Source organism: Moschus berezovskii, chromosome 9 (genome assembly GCF_049115385.1).
Source record: "Moschus berezovskii isolate FMDL1 chromosome 9, NW_MosBer_1.0, whole genome shotgun sequence".
NCBI classification, from domain to species: Eukaryota; Metazoa; Chordata; class Mammalia; order Artiodactyla; family Moschidae; genus Moschus; species Moschus berezovskii.
In genome coordinates, this window is record NC_142468.1 from 101495514 (window position 1) to 101507974 (window position 12461).

Sequence of the window (12461 nt, forward strand, 5' to 3'; positions counted from 1 at the left end):
TAAAACAGCATATTATTTTTTCTTTTGAATGTGTATTATATTTAAACTTTTTTATTTAAAAACAATGCATGCTGTTGGTATTGAATTATCGAAGTCAATTTTAACATGAGAAAATCAATATTTTATGGCCACATATTTCATGGTATAAACATAAACTTACTATATGATATACACTGGACTATTTAATTAATAAATCTTCACCTATAGTAGGTTTTTAATAAACATTGCATCTTACTGAGTTGATGCTGTCCCTTAAGGAGTCATCTATTAGGAAGCGTTTGTCAGAATAACACAGATTCAGATCTTATGCTGAATTTTGAATGTCTTTGGATCCTAAAAGATAATCATAAGCAAGAATTAAGTTTGATATGAACTAAGTTAATGTTTAGAGGATTCAAGCAATTTTCTCATAAGTTTATTTGGAAACATCAAGCCAAAGGACCGAATTGGGTAATGCATGAATTATTTGAGTAACTGGATGAAACTTCCAATAATTTTGGACATTGTTGTCAATCAGTAAAAGCATGCTCCTGGGTACTTTTATTTTCCCCTCTGACTATAATCCTACGCATGTGCCTAAACAATAAAAGAACATAGAAGGAAAACAGCTTCTTCCTTGGGATATTTTCTCTATAGTTATCTTGCTTGCTATTATGATAATACTGTGCTTCTACTTTATAAATTTGGACACAGTCAATTTTATGGCGATGCCCATATATGTGAACATTGTTGCTCATTCGCCCAGCTGTGTCCAACTCTGTGACCCCATGGGCTGCAGCACGCCGGGCCTTCTTGTTTCTCACCATCTCCTGGAGTTTGCCCAAGTTCATGTTCATTGCCTCGGTGAACACTGAAAAAGCTTAAAAGGAAATCAATCCCCTAAGTTTGGGGATTGATTTCCTTAGTTTTTATTGATGTAATACAGAATTTTTGATTTACAGATTTTGGACATAGCTCTTTTCATCATCAAAGATATAGCTAATACTATTCATAGATTTATTTACTCAGTTGACAAGTGTTTGTCAAGCACCTTCCATATTTAATGCACTGCACTAAGAATGAAGATAGAGTGTTTAAGAACACACATTTCCAGTTTAGTGGAATAAAGTTGGTTATGCACACAATCAAAGCATATTATTAAATTAAAGTTGTGATAGGAATAAACATGATATGCTCTGAGAGCAAATGAGAGGAAAACCTAGTTCAGTTTTGATATTCAGAAAATATTTCCCTTATTATTTCAGCTTTTCTATCTCCTAGGATTCTGGATTCTATTACTGCACACACATGTATGTGCGCACACACATTTCATTTAGTTTAGCATGACTCAGTCATATAGTAAGTGCCCAAATATATGCTGAATCCTATGTTTCTTTTTATTAATAAAACTATCCAATGGTTATGTCCCATCTGTAATACCTGCTCAGCTCTCCATGTTGCTTATGCCAGATCCATGAAGACGGATGTGGACCATTGTATTATCAGTCTAGGTGGAGAAATCCCTGCATTTAAGCTGTCTGGACATAAACATGGATATTTGATGTGTTAGTAAAATTAGTGTGAAAGGAGTCATCCGTGTCTGTTTTCCACAGACTCTAAACTTTTGCAGGAAATTCACCACTGTCAATTCATAGGAAGTCATACCTTCCAAATAGAGGAACTTCTTTGCGTTTTGAGGAACCATTTATAAAACTTATTTTCCTATTCTGAGATAAGGTAAATTAAATACATAATACAGTGTTTCTCGAAGTATAACTGAAAGCTGCTTATACTAAAAAATCACCTGGAATGATTTTTAAATGCAAATAATATGTTCTTCTTTTGTTAACTGTAAACTGCCTCAGGTAATTGTAATTCACAACCATGATTGAGAACCACAGAACAATTGTTGACATTATCAATCTGCAGGAGTAGTTGCTATTAAGGTATGATTGGAAGGATTTTCTTGTGACAGAAATCTCTACTAATGGACCAGAAGGTGTTCTCAGAAGCATATCTCTGCAACCCGGAAAAGTCCCTGACAGCAAAAAGCTGGACAATTGTAGGACTCAATGTTTTTCCTCTTAGGGACCATTGCTGTCTTTCAATGCCTGATGTCTAGGATTCTGAGAACTATTGTTTTGTGTATTTTATGTTAAGTTACTTTATAAGGAAAAGTAAATCCAGTCCTTATTATTCCATCTTAAGCAGAAGCAGAGAGCATCGTCTGTGTGATTGATATAAATATTCTTTTCCTGAAAATAAAATGAGCGTAAGATTGTAGAGATGCTAGTAGAGGTGCTGGATGTCGAGCGTTTCATCATGAATATGCAGAAAGGGGAACTGCTGCTGCTGCTAAGTCGCTTCTGTCCTGTCCGAATCTGTGCGACCCCATAGACGGCAGCCACTAGGTTTCGCCGTCCCTGGGATTTCTCCAGGCAAGAACACTGGAGTGGGTTGCCATTTCCTTCTCCAATGCATGAAAGTGAAAAGTGAAAGTGAATTGCCAATTCAGGGTCGATGCATGTTACAGGATGCTCGGGGCTGGTGTGCGGGGATGACCCAAAGGGAGGATAAGCGGAGGAGGGAGGTGGGAGGCGGGTTCAGGAAGGGGAACTCATGTACACCTGGGGCGGATTCATGTCAATGGATGGCGAAACCAACCAATATAATATTGTAAAATAATTAGCCTTCAATAAAAAAAAAAAAAAAGTGAATTCGCTCAGTTGTATCCGACTCTTATCGACTCCATGGCCTGCAGCCTACCAGGCCCCTCCTTCCATGGGATTTTCCAGGCAAGAGTACTGGAGTGAGGTGCCATTGCCTTCTCCGAGAAAGGGGAACAAGAAAACTCAAAGGTAAATTCACAATTTTGTTCAGTTATACCTGAAAGTATTGACTCTAAACAGTAGAGAGTGGCTCTCTTGCCAAATTGTGAAATATATCAACAGAATGATAATTTCTTTACATTCTATCAAGTGATATTTTGCATATATTAGGATAATAATATATTTTTCTTTTTCAATCTGCTCAATATAATATTACACTGAGAAATTCTGTAAAGTTGAACCATCTTTGGTTAAATAATACTAGGATAAATTCTACTTGATAAAGGAACACAAATACAGGCTTGAGTTTGTAAAAATGTTATCTTTTTGAATCTGTTTGGGTTCAATCCCTGGATTGAGAAGATCACTTGGAAAAACGAACAGCTACCCACTCCAGTATTCTGGCCTGGAGAATTCCATGGACAGAGGAGCCTGGCAGGCTACAGTCCATGGGGTCGCAAAGAGTTAGACATGACAGAGCGACTTTAACTTTCATAATAATTAGTAAGATTTGTTTATAATTTTATTTACTTTCTCTTTTTCATTTGGCATTGAATTTACATAAGTTCTATAAAATGAGCTTGAGAACTTTTATTTTTCTGGAATACTTTTGCACAGGGGGAGAAATGTATTTTCCAGAAAATTTAGCAAAATCACCCATAAAGCTTTAACAGCCTGGCGTATTGGGAGAGGGATTAAGTGGAGGACAGTTATGCTACCAAAATTCAATTATTTTTTGCCTCATTTTTATTTTGACCTTGCCAGATGTTTATTTTAATACTATTCAAATAAGTAACATTTTATTATTTTTACCTTTTATAGATAAACATTTTTACTGAAGAATTGCATACATTTAGAGTGCTGGAGAAGACTCTTGAGAGTCCCTTGGACTGCAAGGAGATCCAACCAGTCCATTCTAAAGGAGATCAATCCTGGGTGTTCATTGGAAGGACTGATGCTAAAGCTGAAACTCCAATACTTTGGCCACTTCATGCGACGAGTTGACTCACTGGAAAAGACTCTGATGCTGGGAGGGGTTGGGGACAGGAGGAGACGGGGACGACAGAGAATGAGATGGCTGGATGGCATCACCGACTCGATGGACATGAGTTTGAGTGAACTCCGGGAGTTGGTGATGGACCGGGAGGCCTGGCGTGCAGTGATTCATGGGGTCGCAAAGAGCCGGACACAACTGAGAGACTGAACCGAACTGAACTGAGAGGAGTATACAAATAATAATCACATAGTCCAACAAAATTTCACAAAATGAACACACAGATTGAGGAACATAGCATCAGAAGTTCCCTCACTCCCCCTTCCATTCTCCACCCACTCAGGATAACTACAGTCTTGACTTTTAATGGATACATTATTTTTTCTTTTCTTGAGCTTATAGAATGAAATCATAGAGTATGCACTTGTGCTAAAATTATGTCATTGTAAAAGGCAATTTTGTCTCTGTTTCCAACATCAATGGCTTTTAGTTTCTTTTCCTTGTCATATTGCCTAGATAGGACATCTAGCAGCATATTATTTAAATGGTAATATTGGGATTCTGGCGCACTTCATATCTCATGGGAAAGCTTTTTAAAAATTCACATGCTGATGTTTTCAGTAGATATTTATTGATATCAATCCTGGATGTTCATTGGAGGGACTGATGCTAAAGCTGAAACTGCAATACTTTGGCCACCTCATGCGACGAGTTGACTCACTGGAAAAGATTCTGATGCTGGGAAAGGTTGGGGGCGGGAGGAGAAGGGGACGACGGAGAATGAGATGGCTGGATGGCATCACCGACTCTGTGGACATAAGTTTGAGTGTACTCCGGGAGTTGGTGACGGACAGGGAGGCCTGGCGTGCTGTGATTCATGGGGTCGCGGAGAGTCGGACACGACTGAGCGACTGATCTGATCTGATCTAAGATTAAGGCGTTTCCTACTATTTTTGAATGAGTTATGAATTTCATCCAGTACTCTTTCCATAATTATGAATTGAATATATAACTATTTTATTTTATATTTTATCTTTTTACTTTTGATGCTTTGAAAGTGAAAGTGAAGTCGCTCAGTCGTGTCCGACTCTTTGCGACCCCATGGACTGTAGCCTACCAGGCTCTTCCGTCTATGGGATTCTCCAGGCAAGAGTACTGGAGTGGGTTGCTGGTTCCTTCTCCAGGAGATCTTCCCAACCCAGGGATCGAACCCAGATCTCCCGCATTGCAGGCAGACGCTTTACCATCTGAGCCACCAGGGACGCTCTTTGATGCCTTACATGTAGTATAATTTTAGTACTTTTAATTACATTTTCAATTTTTGTATTGTCAGTGTACAGAAATACAATGGACTTTTTAAAACTTCTTATTTTAAAATACAGATATGCAGGTATTGCAAAAATGGTGGTGTGGTCGTGACAGGAGAAGCAGTAAAAGTCATCAAAGAGTAGTATTAGGGATGTTTTATTGGGGCAGTTGCTTTCTTGAGAATTCTAGAGAGCTTTATTTGTACTTCTGTTTAAACAGGCATTCTCACTTATCCTGTAGAATTTATAGTTATATCTGTTTGTTTATATTTTATATTTTCTAAGAATACTGATTTTATGTACTTTTTATCTTCTCCTCCTATTACAAAATGTTGAACCATTTTTTAAATTCCTAAGTATCAATTTTTCCCATATATTATTGATTAGTGGAAAATGTCTAGGAGCAAGAGAGATTCTCCCTTAATCTCTAGAGAAAAATAAACTGTATTATGTCTTTATGATGAATTGCCTCAATCCTGCTGAATTTTAACCCTTAGCTATCTCCTCTGTTAGTAATACTGTTATTAAGCAATAAAAGCTAAAAGACTGACAAATAATTCAACTACAGTCCTTTATAGTCATTATAAATAGTCATTTTTCTATAGAAGAAGTCACATCTTTCTAGTCATTTGTATTATGAATCAGGTTTCCTAATTATCTGCTCAGTATTGAGGTGTCTATCTGGTCTTCAGTGACAACAAGTGGTGTATCTATAAATGTTTTTATATCTATTTTAGGAACTAAAGCAATTTTGATCTGTTCTTGCTCTGTCATAACTCAAATGTTCCCTATGTCTCAGTGAAAAATTTGCAAATTCTCTTTCCAAGTATGGGGAAAATACCTCAGCTTTGAAATATCTCTTCCCCAATCATTCAACATATTTTTATTGAATCTTAATTCATGTTATTTTGGACATTTAAGTTTTTTCAATTTTTTTTTATTGGAGGCAAATTACTTTACATTAATATATTGGTTGGTTTTGCCATACATTGACACAAATCTGCCCCGGGTGTACATGTGTTCCCCCTCTTGAACTCCCCCCCACCTCCCTCTTCCCCATATCCTCCCTCCAGGTCATCCCTGTGCACCAGCCCCAAGCATCCTGTATCTTGCATCGAACCTGGACTGGTGATTCATTTCACATATGATAATATACATGCTACAATGCCTTTCTCTCAAATCATCCCACCTTCACCCTCTCCCACAGAGTCCCAAAGACTGTTCTATACACCTATGTCTCTTTTGCTGTCTTGTATACAGGGTAAGGTTACCACCTTTCTAAATTCCATATATATGCATTCGTATACTGTATTGATGTTTTTCTTTCAGGCTGACTTCACTCTGTATAATAGGCTCCAATTTCATCCACCTCATTAGAACTGACTCAAATGCATTCTTTTTGATGGCTGAAAAATACTCCATTGTGTATATGTACCAAAGCTTTCTTATCCATTCATCTGCAGATGGACATCTAGGTTGCTTCCATGTCCTGGCTATTATAAACAGTGCTGCAATGAACATTGCAATACATGTGATTCTTTCAATTCTGGTTTCCTCTGTGTGTACGCCCAGGAGTGCAATTGCTGAATCATATGGCAGTTCCAGTTTTTTGAGGAATCTCCACACTGTTCTCCATAGTGGCTGTACTAGTTTGCATTCCCACCAACAGTGTAAGAGGGGTCCCTTTCCTCCACACCCTCTCCAGCATTTATTTTGGACATTTTATTTTATTTTTTTAAAATTTATTTTATTGGAGGCAAATTACCTTACATTAATATATTGGTTGGTTTTGCCATACATTGACACAAATCCGCCCCAAGTGTACATGTGTTCCCTTTTAAAAATTAGGTGTTGGGAATATGTAGGGCCTCCCTGGTGGCTCAGCAGTATCTTCCACCTGTAATGCAAGAGATGTGGTTTCAATCCCTGGGTCGGGAGATTCCTTGGAGAAGGAAATGGCAACCTCCTCCAGCATTCTTGCCTGGAAAATTCAATGCCAGAGGAGCCTGGAGGGGTATAGTCCATGGGGTCAAAAAAGAGTCAGACATGACTTGGCAGCTAAACAATAATAACAAGTGCTAAGAGAACACTTTAGTGGAGGTTCAAACACTCGCTTGGAGTTTTGCTGCATCTATTCTGCACATTCACCAGCTCTGGTGACAGGACCAAGTGAGTCTTCATCTGTCATAGGAAAGAGCTAAATCTGACTCTGACTCATAAATGTAGAGATAATAAAGACAAAACCTAAGTATCCAATGAATTTACCAAATAATCTTGGCTTCTGTTTCTGTCACCCAAATTATTTGCTGCAATGGCTTCTATAATCCACTGACATAAAAACCCTAAAAAGTGGAGGCTTCATTTATATTAAATTTGTGTCTAGTTTGTTCTAAACTTGAATGTCATTTTAATTTTCCTATCTTTGCTTATAAACAAAAAACAAACCGATGAATTAGTTTTAATATAACTTTAAGGATAAGTGTTCATTCCAATTCAAAAGAAAGCCAATGCCAAAGAATGCTCAAACTACCGCACAGTTGCACTCATCTCACACGCTAGTAAAGTCATGCTCAAAATTCTCCAAGCCAGGCTTCAGCAATATGTGAATCGCGAACTTCCAGATGATCAAGCAGGTTTTAGAAAAGGCAGAGGATCCAGAGATCAACTTGCCAACATCCGCTGGATAATGGAAAAAACAAGAGAGTTCCAGAAAAATGTCTATTTCTGCTTCATTGACTTTGCCAGAGCCTTTGACTGTGTGGATCACAATAAACTGTGGAACATTCTGAAAGAGATGGGAGTACCAGACTAGCTGACCTGCCTCTTGAGAAACCTGTGTGCAGGTCAGGAAGCAACAGTTAGAACTGGACATGGAACAACAGACTGGTTAAAAATAGGAAAAGGAGTACGTCAAGGATGTATATTGTCACCCTGCCTTATTTAACTTATATGCAGAGTACACGATGAGGAATGCTGGTCTGAAAGAAGCACAAGCTGGAATCTAGATTGGCGGGAGAAATATCAATAACCTCAGACATGCAAATGACACCACCCTTATGGCAGAAAGTGAAGAGGAACTAAAAAACCTCTTGATGAAAGTGAAAGAGGAGAGTGAAAATGTTGGCTTGAAGCTCAACATTCAGAAAACAAAGCTCATGGCATCTGGTCCCATCACTTCATGGGAAATAGATGGGGAAACAGTGGAAACAGTGGCTGACTTTATTTTTGGAGGGTCCGAAATCACTGTGGATGCTGATTGCAGCCATGAAATTAAAAGATGCATATTTCTTGGAAGGAAAGTTATGACCAACCTAGTTCAGTTCAGTTCAGTTCTGTCGCTCAGTCGTGTCCGACTCTCCGCGACCCCATGAATCACAGCATGCCAGGCTTCCCTGTCCATCACCAACTCCCGGAGTTCACTCAAACTCATGTCCACAGAGTCGGTGATGCCATCCAGCCATCTCATTCTCTGTCGTCCCCTTCTCCTCACGCCCGCAACCTTTCCCAGCATCAGAATCTTTTCCAGTGAGTCAACTCGTCGCATGAGGTGGCCAAAATATTGGAGTTTCAGCTTCAGCATCAGTCCTTCCAATGAACACCCAGGATTGATCTCCTTTAGAATGGACTGGTTGGATCTCCTTGCAGTCCAAGGGACTCTCAAGAGTCTTCTCCAGCACCACAGTTCAAAAGCATCAATTCTTCGGCGATCAGCTTTCTTCACAGTCCAACTCTCACTTCCATACATGACCACAGGAAAAACCATAGCCTTGACTAGATGGACCTTTGTTGGCAAAGTAATGTCTCTGCTTTTTAATATACTATCAAGATTGGTCATAACTTTCCTTCCAAGGAGTAAGCGTCTTTTAATTTCATGGCTGGAATCAGCATCTGCAGTGATTTTGGAGCCCAAAAAAATAAAGTCTGACACTGTTTCCACTGTTTCCCCATCTATTTCCCATGAAGTGATGGGACCAGATGCCATGAGCTTTGTTTTCTGAATGTTGAGCTTCAAGTCAACCTTTACACTCTCTTCTTTCACTTTCATCAAGAGGCTTTTGAGTTCCTCTTCACTTTCTGTCATAAGGGTAGTGTCATCTGCATATCTGAGGTTATTGATATTTCTCCCAGCAATCTTGATTCCGGCTTGTGCTTCTTCCAGCCCAGCGTTCCTCATGATGTACTCTGCATATAAGTTAAATAAGCAAGGTGACAATATACAGCCTTGACGTACTCCTTTTCCTATTTTTAACCAGTCTGTTGTTCCATGTACAGTTCTGACTGTTGCTTCCTGACCTGCATACAGGTTTCTCAAGAGGCAGGTCAGGTGGTCCGGTATTCCCATCTCTTTCAGAATGTTCCACAGTTTATTGTGATCCACACAGTCAAAAGCTTTGGCATAGTCAATGAAGCAGAAATAGATGTTTTTCTGGAATTCTCTTGCTTTCTCCATGATTCAGCAAATGTTGGCAATTTGATCTCTGGTGCCTCTGTCTTTTTTAAAACCTGCTTGAACATCTGGGAGTTCACGGTTCACATATTGCTGAAGCCTGCCTTGGAGAATTTTGAGCATGGCTTTACTAGCGTGTGAGATGAGTGACCAATCTAGATAGCATATTAAAAAGCAGAGACATTACTTTGTCAACAAAGGTCTATCTAGTCAAGGCTATGGTTTTTCCACTGGCCTTGTATGGATGTGAGAGTTGGACTCTGAAGAAAGCTGAGTGTCAAATAATTGATGCTTTTGAACTGTGGTGCTGGAGAAGACTCTTGAGAGTTCCTTAGACTGCAAGGAGATCCAACCAGTCCATACTAAAGGAGATCAGTCCTTGGTGTTCATTGGAAAGACTGATGCTAAAGCTGAAACTCCAACTTTGGCCACTTCATGCAACAATTTGACTCACTGGAAAGTCTCTGATGCTGGGAGGGATTGGGGGTAGGAGGAGAACGGGACTACAGAGAATGAGATGGCTGGATGACATCCCTGACTCGATGGATGTGAGTTTGAGTGAACTCCGGGAGTTGGTGATGGGCAGGAAGGCCTGGCGTGCTGTGATTCATGGCGTCTCAAAGAGTCAGACACGACTGAGCGACTGAACTGAACTGAACTGAATGTATTGATGAAAATAGTGACAGTAATATAAACTGTGCCCAATAGTTGATGAAGTTGAAAATGTTGTGACATTTCTGTACACTTTCTAGCATTCTCCACAAACCAGTTACAGTAGGTTACATTGTTGTTTCATTAAGGCAAATCAACAAATTTAGAATTTCACCATCTGTATCCCTTGAAAAAGTATCAACTTCAATGAGTAAATAATAGTGAAACCCTGTTATGAACCAGGGTGAATCTGCATTCATATCTTTCATCATTTTTAGCTCTCACAAAGAACTGGAAAATAGGCATCAATTTGTACATGCTACAGATAGGAACCTTACTTGATTTGTAATTCAGAGAGGGGTATTTGAACCCACACTATGAGGCAATTGCTGTCTCAATTCCACCGCTAGATGGTAATTAATAATGTGGTGAAGTGATGAAGCAGACTAACATATCCCACTAGTTTGTTGTTATGCAGTCATATAAATCTGATTCACTTTGACTCATCTCACTGATATTCCTTTTTTTGTGAGAGTAAGAAACCTGTGTAAATTCATTACTTAATTCATTGCAGACTTTTAGTTGGAGTAAGTTAAAACTGAGACCAAGACAAAACCTGTGGCAAGGTGGAGAAGAAACTGATGAGAATTTGGAAAGGGTAGATTGTACCTGTATGTAATAGCAAACTGAATATACAAAATGTATAGAATAAAATTTGATTAGATAAGTAGATAGAATGGAAAAGCATGAATTGATCGGAAACAGAAACCAGATTTTCTTTAGGGAAGAAAAAGAAGCAGAAAACAGAACAATTCATTATGAAAGGAGTTTTTCTGGGTTTAATTTTGTTATAAAGCCATAAATAGGAGTATTGTGATTTAATGGAAGAAAACCAAACAACTAAGCTACCATCTCCTAACACATTCTTGCCAAAGTAATTATTCTCACCCAAGATTCTTTGCTTGCAAAAACTCACTTCATCTTCTTATGTCTCTTGCTTTTTCCAAGTAAGTCCACTCCTATCCCACAGCTTTCACATGGCTGACTTGACCTCTTTGTTCCTAAGTGTGTAGATGAGGGGGTTCAGCATGGGAGTAATAACATTGTAGAGTACAGACACCATCTTGTCCACAGAAAAAGTGGAGAATGGACGAGCATAGATGAAAATACAGGGTCCAAAAAAGATTGTTACCACCATGAGGTGAGAGCCACAGGTTGAGAGTGCCTTTTGCCTTCCTTCTTTGGAGCGAATCTTGACTAGGATAGTGGCATAGGAAGAAACCAACACTACAAAGGAGCTGGTAGAAATCAACCCACTCTTAGATACCATTAGCAATTCAATGACAAAAGTGTCTGCACAGGCAAGTTTGATGACAGGGGGAACATCACAAAAGAAATTGTCCACCTGATTTGGCCCACAAAAGGGCAGATGGACAGTGAGAATTGTCTGGACAGTAGAGTGCACAAATCCTCCCATCCAGGAGGCAGCTACCAACACACAGCATAATCCTCGACTCATGATAGTGGTATAGTGCAGGGAGCGACAAATTGCAACATAGCGATCATAGGCCATCACTGTGAGCAGGAACATCTCTGCTGCCCCTACAACGTGCAGGAAGAAGAGCTGCACAATGCATTGGTCAGAGGGAATGAGCTTTTCATTATCAAGAAAGTCGGCCAGAAACTTAGGGGTAGTTACTGTTGAATAACATAGATCGAGGAAAGAGAGGTTGCCAAGAAGGAAATACATGGGTGATGAATTCAGATGGTTATCATAGACTACTGTGACCATGATAAGGACATTTCCTACCCAAGTGGACACATAGAAGAGAAGAAATAGTACAAGTAGCCCTGTTTCAATAGATTGTGTCTGTGAGAAGCCTGCCAGGATAAATTCTCTCACTACCTTTGTTGGGTTTTCATCCATTTGATCTGGTTTCACCTGGATCAAAAAATTAAACAATGGGGCATTAGTAATGTTAAAAATGGATAAGATATTTCACACAAAATGTAAGAACCTTATTTCAAAAGTGAACTTTTTCTCTAGGATGCATCTCGATTGGTTAGCTGGAAGAAATTATTTTTTCTTAAATGATATGAATACATATTTCCCAACAACTCTAGCTTTGAGATACTGATGAAGCAGCCAACATTTTTTGAAGTCACCAGTACTGGACTTTTAGCTGCAACTTGATGCATCTCTATCTTCCATCAGTCAGTATTTTCCTTCCCCTGTTTTACATTGTCTCAAGGCA

The 12461-nt window shown here is 39.1% G+C and overlaps 1 pseudogene; it reads right to left on the bottom strand.

The window, feature by feature from the left end:
- Positions 1-11191: 11191 nt before the first annotated feature.
- LOC129563288 (olfactory receptor 4Q2-like) lies at positions 11192-12148 on the bottom strand (annotated as a pseudogene).
- Positions 12149-12461: the final 313 nt, after the last annotated feature.